The sequence below is a fragment of the Ciconia boyciana genome, chromosome 9 (genome assembly GCF_034638445.1).
Source record: "Ciconia boyciana chromosome 9, ASM3463844v1, whole genome shotgun sequence".
Lineage (NCBI taxonomy): Eukaryota > Metazoa > Chordata > Aves > Ciconiiformes > Ciconiidae > Ciconia > Ciconia boyciana.
In genome coordinates, this window is record NC_132942.1 from 19,879,371 (window position 1) to 19,896,021 (window position 16,651).

At 50.9% G+C, this 16,651-nt stretch overlaps 1 long non-coding RNA gene across 1 annotated transcript; it reads left to right on the plus strand.

Annotated features, from left to right (window-relative positions):
* Nucleotides 1-3,821: 3,821 nt before the first annotated feature.
* Nucleotides 3,822-7,039, plus strand: LOC140656461 (uncharacterized). The gene is made up of 5 exons (XR_012044088.1): nucleotides 3,822-4,254; nucleotides 4,392-4,550; nucleotides 5,286-5,439; nucleotides 6,028-6,229; nucleotides 6,905-7,039. It is a non-coding gene; the product is annotated as an uncharacterized lncRNA (long non-coding RNA).
* Nucleotides 7,040-16,651: the final 9,612 nt, after the last annotated feature.

The window sequence follows — 16,651 nt, forward strand, 5'->3', positions numbered from 1 at the left end:
ATGCCCCGCTCGCTCTGGTATGCCGCATGCGCTGGGAGAGGGCGCGCGGGCCCGTCGGCCCGTCCTGCTGCGACTGCGCGGGCGGAGCCACGCCGAGGCATGCGCGGATGGGCAGTAGTGCGCCCGGCGGGGTGTCCGTGTGAGAGGTCGGGGCGGGCCGCGGTTAGCCCGCGGCCTGCAGCCGGGCCCGGCCGGGTCTTGTGCGTCGGCTGAAACGAGCCTCGGTGCCCCGGAACGTGGGACAGGGCCCACCCTGAAGCTTTCCCCAGCAGGCGGGGGCGAGCCCGGGCCTGCCAGCACAGGGCCCGAGCTTGCACGCAGCTCCCAGCGGTGCTGGAGGCACAACCAAAACCGACGCTGTATCAGTTTGGCACATACAGGCCTCTCTGACGGCAGTGTGTCCTCGTTTCTTCCCCAATCCTGACAGTTTTATGGCCTTTTCCCAAAGGCACATTCAGCTAAACACCTCTGACAACGGAAAGCAGGGAGCCCAGCACTGGTGCTGCACCGACGCATGCTCAAATGCACTCCCTGCTTCACAGAAGTCTGCATTTTGGTTCGTCTGAGACTCCTGGGTTGCATGCAGAAGGTCATTTCACCCCACACCATCTCTCCAGAGGAGGTGGAATGGGCCATGGCTGCCTTTCCCCGCCAGCACTCTGGGTTTGGGATCTGCCTGTGGCTTATGTGGTGGGGAAAGGCAGGGCAGGGTATGGCTCCGTCTGCTTGTTGCTGCCTGAGAGGGTTCATTCTGTACGGTCAGGAGCTATCGCTGGGGCACAATAAATACTGGCCAATATAACTGAGCCAGTATTAGTATACACTCCTGATAACCGTTCGGTCAGATCGTTCCTGCGTGGCTCGCAAAAGGCTGACTTCATCCCTCAGGCATCTTTGCTTACGTAAGTACGGAGTCCTGGTATGGGCCACCTCTAATCCAGCAAGGTAGGAGGGTATGTACAAGTGTCACCCTCTCCCATCACCAGAAAGGGGCAGCAGCCAGCCGTGCTAGCGCTGCTTTCAGGCTGCTCCTGTGAAGCGCAAGCCTGGGAGAATGACAACTTAATTCACATCACTGACAACTCCCATGTATTGGCAAGGCTGCAATTAAAACGCTAACGCACTTAGAAGCGGCTCTTCCGGAGCTCTATCTGTGCCACTCCTCCCCGCTCTCCTTTCATCTCTGAGGCGAGAAAGGCAGGCTGTCCCATCCTGCAGCAAACAAGCCCTTCACCCTGGGCTGTGACAGGAGCCCCTCAGACAGCTACCGACAACGGAACAGGCAAATCTGTTTCAGCAGTCTCTGCAGAGGTGGTAAAAACAAGAGAAAGAGGAAATCCTGCTGCTCTGAAGATCTCAAAATCCCCCCTCCGGCTGCTTGTGAGAGGACAGATGTGACCTGCAGCGGCCTTGGGTACAGCACCTTGGGGTCTGTCTGACTTTAGGTGTCAGTGCCTGACTGTCCACCTTCCAGGCACAGCAAACTCCAGGCAATGAGGGCCCTCAGAACCCCGCAGTGAAAGGCCAGCAGACAAGTTCAGTCTCCACTCCTGAAATGAGATGCTCACCGTCTGCTCACTAAGAGCCACAGCTTTGGGCTTCAAATTGCCCTTAGTTGTTGCCCTCAGCTGCACCACTTGCAGTGTCCTTTGCACCTTCTGCTCCCCCCACCTCCTCCCACACACATTGATCCCTCAAAAGGGATCTGCCTCATGTTCCCCTCTGCTCCCCGAATGGTGCTACATGGCCAATAGTGCTGGCGAAACACGTGCCCATACCCCTTGGTGCTCAGGCAGTGGGTTGACATACCGAGCACCCCCTGCAAGAGATCCAGAGCTTCTAGCTTGCTGGCTTCAAGTGACACAGAGGATGGCCTGCATCAGGCAGGATTGGCCCTTGAGCCTGCAATTCCCTGCCCTTGAGCCTTCCTAGGGAAAGGGGAAAAATTGTGAGGGGCTGGCAGGGAGGGGACTGCAAGGCAGGGTGATACGGTTCCTCTCGGACAATCTGCAGTGAGGACCAGGCACCAGCTGCCTGCAACACAGCAACACAGAAATGGTGTGAAGGAGCTGCACTGTGGGTACCCAATTAATTTGCCTCCTGTTAATTATTGCTAGGCACGAGGCTGCTTTGAAGCAGAGGCTGGTCTCACAGCAGGGCAGCCCCTGGCAGCTGCAAATGCAGGGCTCCACGTGGATGTCCTGTTCCCACTCCCACAGAGATCAGCAGCAGAGCATTTACTTGACTCCCATAGGAGCAGAGCAGGGCTGTAACTCCTTTCCTACAAAGCCTCGAGCCACTTGGCTGTGTTTGTCAGCTCCGTAGGCATCTGTCTCAGAAGGATGTCACTGTAAACAATAAAAATGCAAGGAGGTTACACAGAGTTTTCAGTGGAAGAAGAACATCAGAGGCATCTGCTAGTGCTGAGGCAGGCTGGGGCTGCTGGCAGTGTGACAAGGCCTGTGGGGAGCTCTGCGTTAGCTTCTCCACCTTCATTATTTCCCACCGGCAGGGATTTGAGGGCAGCTCCTGCTCTCTGGCTCCTAGGTGCATTGGAGTTACCCTGAGCGATGACAGCATGACTTTAGGTGACCCAGTGTGAAAAGGCTCATTGAGGCAGCTGCCAAAACAGCTGCACTTCAGTCACTTTCCTGGTCACCAAAATGAAGTCTAATAGAAAAAGCAGTGACAGATCAAACACAGTGTAGCATCAGTCTGCACCCTGAGTCAGGGTGAATCACAAACCAAGTCCCACCATGCTTGGTGTGCTGGCGGAGAAAGTCATATTTCAATTCAGGGTTATCCCCAAATGCTTAGTGAAGGGCTGCCTGGGGGAAAGGCGGGCTACAGCATACGGGAGCAATGAGAAGGCGGCAGCAGGGCAAAGTAAGCCCTCCTAGTTGCAGGGGTGGAAGGGATTCAGGGCTTTCTCTTTGGCTTGGGTATTTAATAGTTCGTATGCACCAGTGTTGTAATGAGCTGCCAGCCAGGTGCTTAGCTAGGTAATAATCTCAGGGGGATTGCAGCAGGGACATGAGAGTTTGGGGTGGGCATTCAACACAGAGCTGGTCAACCCCACAGCATCCTTCCAGGCTTCCCTGATTTCACCCCAGTGATTCCAGTAGGGCTGGCAGCAAGCATCAGCCTGTAGAGCATCACAAAATAAATCAGAAAGTGACATAGAAGCAACAAACCAGCAACAAGACAGTTGTGAAGGCTGCCTGTGAGTCTGCCAGCAGCTCACCAGACCTTCTTCCTACAGTGCATGTGGCATAGACCTGTCACTCAGCCAAGGATGCAGGTGACCGGAGGGAGCAGCAAACCGCATCTCACCCCTACACGATTGCAGCTGCCATAATAAGGATCTGAGGTGCCTCCAGGAACCATAATAATGAGGGCAATTAGTGTGTTACAAATGAAAACTTCCAAATGCTCTACTCTGCAGATTTTTTTTACCCTGATCTGAAGCAGCTGAGATACAAAGAGAGAGTAGTTTCGGGAAGGATGCTGCGGCTCTGAAGGCTGGTTTCAGCCCTGCCGAGAGGACAGGCTGGCTTGAAGGTCACCCGTAGCCAAGCAGTGCCACGGTGGGAAGGCTGACAGGGCTCAGCCAGCCAACCTCGCAGGCAGGGGAACCCCCTGGGGACCCCTCAGTTAAGGGGTATGTTGTAAGTTCATGTTGTGTGTGCATTGGCACAAGTCTCCCCTCTGCCCTTTGCTGAGCAGGGCTGGATTCATCTTCTCCCCCTGGCTCACGGTGGGGTTTTCCAGCACATGTCAGTCCTCTGCTCTTGCCCGGTGTCTCGGAATAGGCTCATCTGCTCTCCCACATACCCTCCAGCATCCCAGCTTGAGACCCAAATGTGTTTCCCCATTTCTGCTTCCCTAATTTCTCCTTCATTAAATGGCTTCGGAAGGATCACTCCCCTGTGACATGCATGCCTCTGATGGCATGAATCTCTCCAGCCTCCTGTCCTCCCGGCCACTCCACTCTTTTTGCCCTCTCTGGTATTTGCAGAGTCACCAAATTTACAGCTGTGGGAACTTAGAGTGCTCTGTACTCCCTCCTCCAGGCCATCACAAGGGTGTGTTACCACACTATTCCCTCTGAGCGGTTCCTCGCAGCGCCGGTTGCCCAGTGTCCTTTTACCCGTGCTAGTTTAACCTGCTCTCTGGATTTGTACCCACCAGCCGAGAAACATCGCTTCCCATTCCCGATTCAGCTTGGAGGATGCAAAGCTCCCCAGCCAGCATGTAAGTCCCGAGGCAGTGTCTTTGTCTTTTGAGAAAGAATACAGCTTTTTATCCTGAAAACAACATAAACTACTCCATTGATACCTACTTGCTATTTCCTTTGTTATTTCCTAAATACATGTCCTTTCCTTTGTAAGCTACAATGCCATGAACCTTGTGCAGCTCCTCTGTGCAAACACGCTTTGCTTTGCGCTGACTGAATACGGAGCCAGGAGAGAAAGACTCTTCCCCGCCTGGCAGGGTCCGTGCCAGGAAGCTCCTGTTGGATTCAGCCTCTGCCAACACACCCAGCCCAGGTAGAGCCTGCAATTTATTTAATATGTACAGCTACAACAATTTCATTTTGAAATCAGCCTCATGAGACAGGCATGAAACAAAAGGGTAACATTTGGAGGAGAAAAATTCCCGATTTGTGCTTAGACAGAAGAAATACTCTTTCTCTGCTACCTTGGCAATGAGATGATGAGGGAGGAAAACATAAAATCATTCACATTCCTGACTCTCTCCTTTTCAGTAGCACCAACATATATTTTGAAGAGCTTCAATGCGGGTTTTTACTGCAGAAAATAAACAGTGAATTGTGTGTCCCCCAAGCAGCAGCAGGAGAACACATCCCAATTGCCTCCAGCCTCAGCTTCTCACCTCCTGCTGAGCCTTCCCGCTCAGCCAAGCCTCATCATCATGCCAGGGTACAGACATATTTGGCACAAGCCAACCCCTTCGTTGCTGAAGGAGGACACATCCAAGACCTCCACGTCTTGATCTCTGGGATCTCCCACAGCCCCTGCTTACCTGGGGGCAGGGGGTGCTCAGCCTGCAGGGACCTGGGTTGCTGGAGGGCTTTCTGCCCCTTTACCTTTTGCCAGGCTGGCTTTCCCCAGCTCACTTCCCTGAGCCAATTCCCTGCACAGACAACTGCAGCACAGGTTGGGCACAAGCAGCCAGGCTGGGCATGGAGGCGGCTTAAACTGATTTAAGTAGCACTGCAGCCAATTACAAACCCGAAGTCTTCACACGTTTTTCTCCTGCAGGACAAGCCAAAGCCCCTGGGTGTAATTAGCAACACGCTGCATGGCTGAGGGGCCAGCTCAGACAACTGCTCTAAACTGCCACTTGCAGGTCACATCCCTTCCTTCAAAAGGAGACGGCTCTGGCAAGGATGCAGGGAAGGTGCTGCCTGGCCAGGTGAGATATACCTGCATGTGGCTGCCCTACTGCATAGCAGGAGGCACAGAGGGAACCTGATGCCCCTGTTGCACCCCTGTGTCCTGCCTGTGACCCACCGGCCAGTTTCAGGAGCAGCCTGAGGTTGGTGGGGCAAGTGGGCATCACACCTTGGCCCCCAGCAGCGATGTCGCTGCTCTGCTGTCACTGTGGGAGTCCCAGCCCTGCTGCAGCAACTGTTCCATGGGCACACATCCAGGAGCCTGGGGAGAGCCCAGACACCCCTGTCCAGTCTGTGGGAGCCCTGCCCAAGCCAGGGCAGCGAAGTAGGGGATGTCTGTGTCCTCTGGTGCCCTGGACACACAGGGGAAGCCCTGGGCTTGGATCTCTCCTGCTCTCAGCAGTAACCAGAGAGCTCCAAGGCCCTCCGCCAGCCCCCCAACAGCACTACCTATCAAACTGTATCAGCATCTGCTCTCTGGGCATTTTTTTTTAAACAAATGAGAAAACGAGACACACAAACCACAATTCACTCAAACTCACGTGGTAAATCAGGGTAAATTCTGCCCTGGGGCGTTTTCTCATTGGATCATGTAACTTGTTTTTTAGTCCGTCAGCACTGCCTGTTTTCAAGCCTCTCAAATGCTCTCCTGACCCAAAATGAGGGAAATCAGCTGTACCTTGGGCTCACGTGCTTTCTGCTTCAGTCCTTTCTGGGGGATGTGAGCTCCACACCTAACTGCATGGCACACTTTGGTCTCTTTGAGACCAAAACTCTTCACTCCTTGAAGCTGGGAACCTGCATCCTTGGGTAAGAAAGATCAGAAAAAGACAGGGTGGGGAAAAATACAAGCAGTGAGCTTGACACCAAAAGGGTTATTTCCATGGAGGCATCTCAGATGCTTCCTATCCCTGTGGTTTTTGGAGGGAGGGCATCATTTAGCACATTGATTCAAATGACCTCCACCATTAATCTTTGCAAGGCTTTTTTTTTTTCCCCCTCCAACAGAGCAGGCAATTTTAGCCACAGCATCATTCTGGGGGGGGGAAGAGGGACGTGGACAGCTTTGAAGATACCCGACTCAAAGACCTAGTTATTCTCCCTGTTTTTTTTCCCTCACCAACTTCAGCAGCAAGAACACATAAATTGTGTGTCATAGCTGCCTTTTCATCTGTCCCGGGAGTTATAGACTGCACACATAAGACAATTCATGTTCCTCTGCATAATGAGGTGAGTTTTATAAATCATAAATCTTCACTTAATATGCAGGTGGTGTTTGCTGCCAGGTTTAGGAAAACTGATGCAGTTGCCAAGTTCATGAATGTCATAAATCATTCATGCTAAGGTAGTCTGCAATTGCTCAGTCCTTTGAGACAGACCAATTTCAAGGTGGTTGTTTAACACACAAACGCGATCTTCATTGATTGTTTATACAAATATATATTTTCATTAAGTTTTTCCCTCTCCATTTTTTTTCTTCTTTAGGTGCCAAGAGCAATGCCCTGAAGAGTTCCTGCTAGTGGCTTCTTTCCAGTTTCAAAATTCCATCAGAAATCCATTACCAAATGCATAAAAATCCATGGATTTGTAATAGAAAGGGCCTCCTAAAGGTCAGAAAACACAGCCTGGATGTCTCAATAAATCCTGGTGCATGTGATTAAAAAAAAAACAGAGTGAGAGAGCATGCCTCAGTTCTTCACAGGGTCATTTTGGATGTACAGTATTTTCTGGAAAATTGCCACTAACTAAAGGTGCACCAATCCCAGCAGGGTTTTCATCTCTGCTCGAATGGTAGCTGCTGTGTGCACAAGAGCAGGTAATGCACCCCCCATGGGGAATACCCTGTGTGCTTCTGTATTTAGCTTAGCCTACACACACCAGAGCTTGCTGGGTGCTCTGCAGCCCCCTGGGATGTGCAGGATTCAGTGGGAAGTCTCATGGGAAAGCAGCTTTCCCATGAGATCTGCAGATTTTAGTGGGATGGAAAATTAGACCTGTGTAAATCCTGCAAGTACCTGGGAAGAGACCCCCCCGTCCCCGAATGCCAGTCCTGAGGGGCTGAGCATGGACAAACCTGCTCAGGGCTGTGGGGAGGTTTGGTTCACTAAGCTCAACCCTGATGGGAGATGCTCCTCCTGGCCTCACATCTCCCAACCCCAGATGTCCCCAGGAGCTTCTCAGCTCATGGTCTTTGTGTGTCATCTTCCTCTCCCACCACCTCCTGGGCTTTGCATTTTGCTTTCTGGTTTTGTATGACCACATTATTTCTAGGCTGGTCTTACAATGTGAAAGCTCTGTCCCATCTTGAAGTGTTTAGGGTCATCTAGGGAGGGCTGTCACCTCCCCTGCAGAAGCAGGACCTTGGATTATCAAAGCGTTTTACTTCCCACCTGATTTACATCTTGGAGAGATCAAAAAAAATAAGGCACAGTACTACTGGACAGAGTAGTAAATCAAAAAATGTTTAGGCTCAGAGTCACCCAGCACTTGAGAGGGTCTGATATTGAACACCATATTAATTTTGAGTGGATCTAAGAAAACTGTGTAGGTGGAAAAAGGCAGAAAATTTTGACTGCTGTTCCTATCTTCCATCATCCTTTGCCGGCGTAATTAACTCATCACAAATAATTCTCTCTCTTCTTTTTCCTGTGATCAGCCAACAAGTGCTGAAGTTTCTCAAGTTTTTTCCTTGTTCCAAACTACTCACCAAATAATTTTTGCTAATAACTCCCCAGCTGCAGGCTGTTCCTCAGCATCTCATTGTAAGCGTGTGCCAGCCAGAATTTGAGAATTGAGCTGGACTGGTTAGTTTTGGTCAGATGTGGAGGTCTCCTCCCTTGATTTAGTAAGTGTCAAACTTAGAAAAGGCTTTTAGAGAAAAGATTACTTAAAATTTGACTTGCCACAAATCCGGCATTGGATTTGGCTCCCAGCCTGTCCTGAGATTGCTGTAATTTCAGTGTTATTCTTCATGATCCTCCACTGATCTCGTGGTTCTCAGTACAGGATCAGATTAGTAAAACATCCTGTTTTTATTGACGCTCCTGCCTGCAAACCAATTCACTGGGATATTAATGAAAACTCAGCCCCAGGCACAGGTACTGCCAAAGGGAGCACACCCCTCCACTTCAGCAGCTCCAAGGTTTCCACCTCCTTGCTGCGAGGTGCCCTTCAGAGCAGCATCTTTCTAACAAGAATGGCAGCTGACCCTTCCCACTAATTTGGAGCTGAGATAAAACCTAGGTGAATCTCAAGAGCTATGCGACCTTCATGGCTGTAACTCCCTCCTCCAGGACTATTTATGTTCCTGGGACCGATTAAGCTGGGGTTGAGCCATATCTTGCACTCCTCAAGGTGCTTTCCACTAGCGAGCCTGTGCTGGCTTTGTGCTCTGTGCGTAAGTGAGCACAGGAACGGGGTAGTGCCGGTGTGCTTGTAACCAGAGAAATTAAACCTTGGTGACCGTATCCTAAAAAAGACAATAAAATGTTGATTGCTTCCTGGGAGCTCTGAGTTCATGGGCACGAACCATCACAACCCTGTCCTGTGAAGCGCGATGTCTCCTGGGAGTGGTAATCAGGGATTCGGGATGTCAGAGACCGAACACTGAGAGCCCACCAGGAATTATTAGTGGTGAAAAGCTTGCAAGCAAAAATTTGAGCTAACCAAAATCCAGCAATGGCAAAATACAGAATTATCTGAGTTATTCCCACCCTGTTTGTGAAGGGAAGGAGCTTTGGGGATGGTTTCTCTAAGGATGTAGAGGGGCGATTCAACCCTCCCTTAATTGTTCCTCCAGGTCATAAACTACAGAGACGTGGAAGACATTTCTTTGCAAAATGCTGCTGCTGGCTGTGTTTCCTCACTTGGGGTGAGCCCCCAGGGACAGGACGGGGGAATGGGGGCAACAAAAAAAATGCAGCTAGAATTATAAAAGTGAGGAAAGCGTGGAAAGAGGAGAAGAAACAAAGTCAAATGAAAATAGGGAAGAGAAGAACTGTAGGGCTGTAGCAGCAGTCCTGCTCCCTCGGGTCCCTGCTGCCAAGGCAGGATCTGGGCAGGCACAGCAAACTGGCTGGGGCTGCTGTGCTGATACCGCATGTGAGACCTGTGATATGATTAATAGGAAACTGTATTTTTCCTTAACATTTTGGGTTAAATAGTGCAAACCTTTCCGTAGCCTGGGGAGTCGCACACCCTCAGTGGGGCAAATGGGGCTTCTCTGTGTGCTGGCTGAGCTGGGCGACTCTGAGGAGCACCACTGCACTGCAGGACCAGAGTCCCAGCTGGAGGGATGGAGGTACTGGGTCCCAGGGACAGGGCCATCCCTGGGAGGCCGGCTGCAATGGGGAGCCAGTAGCCAACACACAGTGGCGCTTTCTCTCTCCCTTCTCATTGCTTTTGTGCATGTCCTACTTCTTCTTCAAAGCTCCTGACCACCCCAGCTAGCTTTTTTTTTTTCCTCTCCTTTCTCCAAAAAGTGTGACATTATCACCATCTGTAAAACTGCCAAACAAGCGACTCGCCTTTGCATTTCCCTGCAGGGCTGCTCTTCAATTAAAAGCTTTTCTTGATGCTTTAACTTTCACCTCTCTTAATTGAGGTTCCTTTTTCCAGCCTCCTCCCCCTTTTTAATGAGAGGCTAAAACGCTGGTTAACGGAGCTTTGCAACAGGCAGCGCTGGCGACTACACAGTGCGAAACCCAGGAGCACGTTTGGAGGGCAAAGGCTGCCAAAGCCGAGCTGCTCATGGCGCAGCCAAGTGTCACGGAGCCTGGGAGGAAAAGCTAGTGGAAAAATATAGGATTCAGGCCACATATAAAATGATCCTGCCCTTGGTACATGCTCCCAGGCTCCATCAGTCAGCACTTTAGCAGCTATTGACAAGTGATGCTTATAAATGCAGGGCAGGGACCCATGCGATGTGATGGAGGTGAGTTGGGCACAGCCAGGTTTACCTTGGCTGGTCCCAGCCTCACACCTGGCACCCAAATGTCCCCTCCTGGAGCACCATTGCAGCACTGCCACCCCAAATATTTTAAAAGCATGAGCTGGGTTAAACGTAGTGAGAAAAAAAAAAAAAGACTGTACATCCTCTTTAATTTGCCTGCTAATTTATGAACAGGTAAGTCTCTCCCCTGGCAAGCTTTTCTTCACAAAAAAAGAGGGTTAGAAACACTTCATAAAAAATATTGAGCACTTCACAAATTTTGCAAGTCCTTCTTGTGCAGGGACGGGGATAACTTTCTGTGAATTACTTATTTTTAAAAAATATAGTATGTGTGCAAACAAAGCAACTGCACACCTTTATTTATTTTACTTACAGCCTTGACTAAGTTCAGAAGCCTCTGATTATGTACACTCAGACGTTTTTAAAAGCTGCTCATTTGTGAAAACCAATCTTCTTATAAAATAACGAACTGGAAGCTTTCATGGGAATTAACTGCGTGCTGCTGGGAACCAGTATGCAGAGGATAACAGAGATATCACAAAGGTTTGCAGATCGGCTCCCTCCCCGTGCCTCTCCTGGCCCGCCGGGCTGGTTCCTGGGTCGCTGGAGATGCAGCAACCACACACTCTGGACTGGGCTGAACAGGAGCTTTTGGGGCTCATTTCAAAGGGTTCCCTTGCACCAGGGCTGATCCCTGCTGCAGACATGTCCCCTCAGTGCATCGTCTTGCTGCAGAAGGTCCCCCGGCTCCTCCACAGGGCTGCTGCACTCACTGAGCTGCTCAAGTCTAGGTGGTGCCAGATGTCCTTGAAATGCTCCTAAAGGGACAAATGTCTGCAAAATCACTCATCTCTTTCTGTCCCAACTATTTTATTTCTTCCTTCATACAGTAAGCCTCGTAGCTTGTAAACGCTTAAACCATCCTCGCCAACTCTCAAGCAGTTTTAAACCTGAAAAGCTGCATTGAAATACTTCCATGACTTCAGGTGTAGATTTTATTTCTGGCCTTGGAACAGTTTAAGAATTTCTGATGTTAGGTGCCTGGTTGTCTTTAAAAATCGTTCATTTGCAGCATACAATCACCTTACAAAGACATGGTGTGGGATTTGGGAGGGGAGAGCAGGAGCTGGAGCAGAAGGACCGCTCGAAGCCTGGGAAGGCCTTCTCAAAGCCTTGCAGATGGGCAAGCAGACGCTTTCACGAGGGGAGAGCGGTGCGAGCTCTTGGATGAAAGTGAACGAAGCGAGGACAGCAGGACTGAGGGGAGAGCGTAGGAGCAAAAGCCAGGAGCTGGGTTTCCCAGCCTGGATGGTTGGAGGCTGCCCACAAGGACTCGGCATGCAGTGCTCGGCAAACAGGACCACTTATATGCCAATGCAAAGCCACGGGCAAGTCGGACAGAGGAGACTTGCAGGTGGCACCTGGCTCATCTGCAGGCACGGGGATATAAATACACAGCTAAAGCTTTAGGATAAATTCTGGAGGAGTTGTATGTGTATTTTTGTAGACAATAATTTTGATTAGCAGACAGAAAATCAGTTTCATAGGGGCTTTTAGGAGGACATTTGCCAGCATGAATAAACAATGAGTGTTCTTGCCTGGCTCCAAGGATAGGCTGGGAATGGGACTGTGGGGCAGAGCGAGCCTTGACAGGCTCAGTGTGTGCCCAGGACCACGTGTCCACCACCCTCTGCTCCGTGGTGGCTCAAAGGTTGGCCAGCACCAGAGCCACTGAAAAAACCAATGTTTTACCCTTTACAGATCATTTAATGCTCTAATGAAATTCCTTAAAAATACAAACGAGCCACCTGATATGGCAGGATGAAAGCCTATCTCCATGGCAGTGATTTTCCTGAAGACGCTTTTCATCTTTGGCTGCTGGAAGCTTTGACGTAAAAATTTATTGCACACCCTCCCCGAATAAAATTCGATGGTTTTACTGTATTTTTTACATAAATGTACATCTAGTTTTGAATTATACCAAGAGGCAGGCGCTAGCTTTAGTTGAGTCTGCGACAAGCAGCATAAATCACGGCTCCCTAGCAACTTCCCAGGACCAGTCTTCTGCCTAAGGGTACAAGTAACTTCTATTGACTTCAATGAAAGTTTCTGGTATCCTGCAGTGAGAGAATAGCCCCCAGAGACTCATTTGCTGTTGATTAAAAGCAAGACACTAATAGCGCCGGGCACCCTTGTGCAGCCGAGTGCTGTGCTGCTTCCCACCCGCACTACTGCCACTGCATCGACTTGAAGCCTGGCACTGCTGCTCCTGGGGGCCCAAAGCTCTCCAAAATGCATCTTGTTTCTGACTCTGAAACCACTTGTTTTGGCTGTTACACACCCCCACAGCGCACAGTGTCACCCCAGTGCTCCCAGCAGTCCAGTGCTGGGCTGGCGCCCCTATGCCTGCCACACGCTGCCCATCCTCACCCAGTCCCTGCCTCCCTGGGGACATCTCACCACTCCCAGCTGACTTCCGAAAAGGTCATGGAGTTCCCCTACAGCCACAGCCTTGGTCTGCTGAGCAGCCATGCAAGGCATGGAGAGACAGAGGCAAGGGTTTACGGGGTCACCAGCTCTCATTGCCCATAACAAGGAGTACTAGCCTGGCTTTTCATTTCTTGGCCAGCGTGCCCTGTGCAAGGCTGGAGGGGCCAGCAGAGCCCCCTGAGCACATGGCTGGTGCATCAGCTGATGGAGCAGCCGCCTTTGATCTGATTGAGCATAACGAGCAGTGTGGGACCTTGGGAGATGCACCATCAGCACGATTAGCCACATTCACCAGGGAAAGGGCTATGCTGAGGAGATGGAAAGATGACTGGTGATGGAGGAGTAGCAGATGGTCTCTCTCAAGGAGAACGCTGGGACAGTAATTACAAGAGACAAGACGAGAGCTGCTGGCTCGCTCACAAGAATTTGTCCAAGCAATCATGGGAAGCACGAGCCTCTCTGGAGAGTGGGGAAGGAGGTGCAATGGAGGATGAAGACTTTTGCCCGCAGGCTCCCAGTGCCGTGGCCAGAGCCCACCCACGTCTCCAAGGGGGCACAGACTCTCCCTCTGCTTTGCACTTGCACCTGCGATTCCCTCTTCATGAGGATAACCATGGTTTTATAATGCTTTAAGCTTGGATTTGCTTTCTTCTGTTGTATGTTGTCCAGAGGGCATCCCAACCACCACGCTGCTTGTCCTAGCCACTTCCCAACAGGTCTGAGATGACTTTGACTTTAAAGACATGACTTTAGTTCTTGCTTCTTGTATGGGACAAGCTGTGCCAGGAAGGATGGTCTGGCTGTGACCTGAGAGCATCACTTCCCAGGGCTGCTCAGGGAAGAAAAAAATAGAGGGCAAAGCTCACAGTTTGCAAGTGTTTTCCATCCTCTTTCGCCCAGCTGAGATTTTATGCCTTATTGCCCCTCTACCCCATGCCCTCATTTTTCTACTCTACCCTGACTCTCTTCTATTCCCCTTGGAGTAGCTCCCTGCCAGCCAAATCATGGCAGAGGTTAGAGAGGAGTTTAATTAGCTTTCCTCTCCCTCGCTGCCTGCTCCCCTGTGCCTGCTGGTGTCCCCACAGCAGGGCTGGATGAGCAGGGGACGTGGAAATGGAGAGGTGAGGAGGGCTGTGCTGTCCCAGGGTGCTTTTACTATGGGGGATCCCCCGCTCATATGTACCCCTTGATGTTTTAGCTCTGCAATGCAGCCTGAGCAGTAGCTGAGACCTGCAGGTGATGAGAAAATCAGGGCTAATTAGAACTGCTAATTAGATCTCTGCTGAAACACTGCCTCTGCTCTGTGCCTGTGGGCTGTGGTCTGAGACGGGTCCCTCCTGCTCTGAGGAGTCTCTCTGCCCGTGCCACCTCATTGGCAGCACATGTGCCTCACACACACGAGAAGAGGGGAAAAAAAAAAAATCACTTTTGACAAGACTGAAGTATTTCATGTCGCGCTCCTGCTGACTTGGGCAGAGACGCAGCCCTGGCTCTGCTAAGGGCATTGTGCCAGGAACATCCAAGGGACATCTATTGCGCTTTCCATTTATTCAGCTTAGCATTCAGGGGCAAATCTGCCCGGGCAGTTCGGAATGCTCCGCACACGTTAGAGCGAGACTAGCAATCCACTTCGCCAGTGACAGCCAAAGTGGGGCCAGCAGCGGTCGGGGAAACCCACCTGCCGGGGCACCGTCGCCTTGGGGTTTTGCAGGGAACAGAGCTAAGATTTTACTCCTGCAAGCTTTGCCAAAGGGCTCTGCAGCACATATGCCCAGCTCTAGCACCAAAACCCTTCCCGGAGAGCCCTGTCCTTCTCTGTGGCGGAGGAACAGCAATGCACAGCACAGAGGGACCTCTCAGGGGACCCCGGGGACAGCCAGCTCCTGGCCCTGGGCAGCTGGCAGTGCCAGCTGGAGCATTTGTAGTCAAGCTTTCCTGTCCCCTTCCTGGCAGCAGCAAACCCTTAGGTCAACTCAGCTACTCCTGGAAGAGCACTCAGCGCACGTATCCATCACCAGGAGGGAGGGAGGGGACTACCTCCCCCTCCTTAGAGCGAGGGTTTAAAATTAAAAGCCCTCCAGGATTGCAAAGTGCAGACCCATAGCCAGGAGCACTGGTACTTTTGAGTTTACCCGGTGTTTGTTGGAAGGGTGGGTTGTGCTGCAAATCCAGTGAGGACACCCAGAGCGAAGCCACATGGACATTTCGGTTTCATTGCTGCCACCATCAGCATTTATCTTGCAGGATGCAGCATTGACCAAGGCAAACATACCCTTGGGTCAATACCGTTTGCTATTTATATCAGCAGACCTCATTAGGAGTGCCAGATTAGGCTATAAGGCTGTGATTTACTGGAGCACTTAAGCCTGTGCCTAACTTTAAGTACACAGGTACATCCATTGACTTCAGTGGTTTAAGGTTTGACATTTGTAAGTAACTTGCCGAACAAGGACCTACATTATTAATCCAAAACCCCGGGTAATGCGTTCTTAGGAAATAACTGTAGCAAACTCTACAAATCCCTGCTGAAAGGACATGCTAAAGCCCTGGCTAGATAGAGAGATTAGCTGGGATTGCTCTGTAAACAGCACGCATACATATATATCGGCTTCACCAAGGGCAAGTCCTGCCTGACCAACCTAATGGCCTTCTATGCTGGAGTGACTACATCAGTGGACAAAGGAACAGCTATGGGTGTCGTCTATCTGGACTTCTGTAAGGCCTTTGACATGGTCCCCCACAACATCCTTCTCTCTAAATTGGAGAGATGTGGATTTGATGGGTGGACTGTTTGGTAGATGAGGAATTGGTTGGATGGTCGCATCCAGAGGGTAGTGGTCAATGGCTCAATGTCCAGATGGAGATTGGTAACAAGTGGTGTCCCTCAGGGGTCCGTACTGGGACCAGTAATGTTTAATATCTTCATCAATGACATAGACAGTGGGATCGAGTGCACCCTCAGCACATTTGCAGATGACACCAAGCTGAGTGGTGTGGTTGACACGCCTGAGGGACAGGATACCATTCAGAGGGACCTGGACAAGCTTGAGAAGTGGGCCCATGTGAACCTCATAAGGTTCAACAAGGCCAAGTGCAAGGTCCTGCCCCTGGGTCGGGGCAACCCCTGGTATCAATACAGGCTGGGGGATGAAGGGATTGAGAGCAGCCCTGTGGAAAAGGACTTGGGGGTACTCGTGGGTGAAAAGCTGGACATGAGCTGACAACGTGTGCTCACAGCCCAGAAGGCCAACCGTATCCTGTGCTGCATCGCAAGAAGCATGGCCAGCAGGTCAAGGGAGGTGATTCTGCCCCTCTACTCCACTCTGGTGAGACCCCACCTGGAGTACTGCATCCAGCTCTGGAGCCCTCAGCACAGGAAAGACATGGAGCTGTTGGAGCAGGTCCAGAGGAGAGCCACAAAAATGATCAGAGGGATGGAACACCTCTCCTATGAGGAAAGGCTGAGAGAGTTGGGGTTGTTCAGCCTGGAGAAGAGAACACTCCGGGGAGACCTTATAGCAGCCTTCCAGTACTTAAAGGGGCTTACAAGAAAGATAGGGACAAACTTTTTAGCAGGGCCTGTTGCAATAGGACAAGGGGCAATGGTTTTAGACTAAAAGAGGGTAGATTCAGAGTAGATATAAAGAAGAAATTGTTTACGCTGAGGGTGGTGAAACACTGGAATGGGTTGCCCAGAGAGGTGGTAGATGCCCCATCCCTGGAAACATTCAAGGTCAGGTTGGATGGGGCTCTGAGCAACCTGATCTAGTTAAAGATGTCCCTGCTCATTG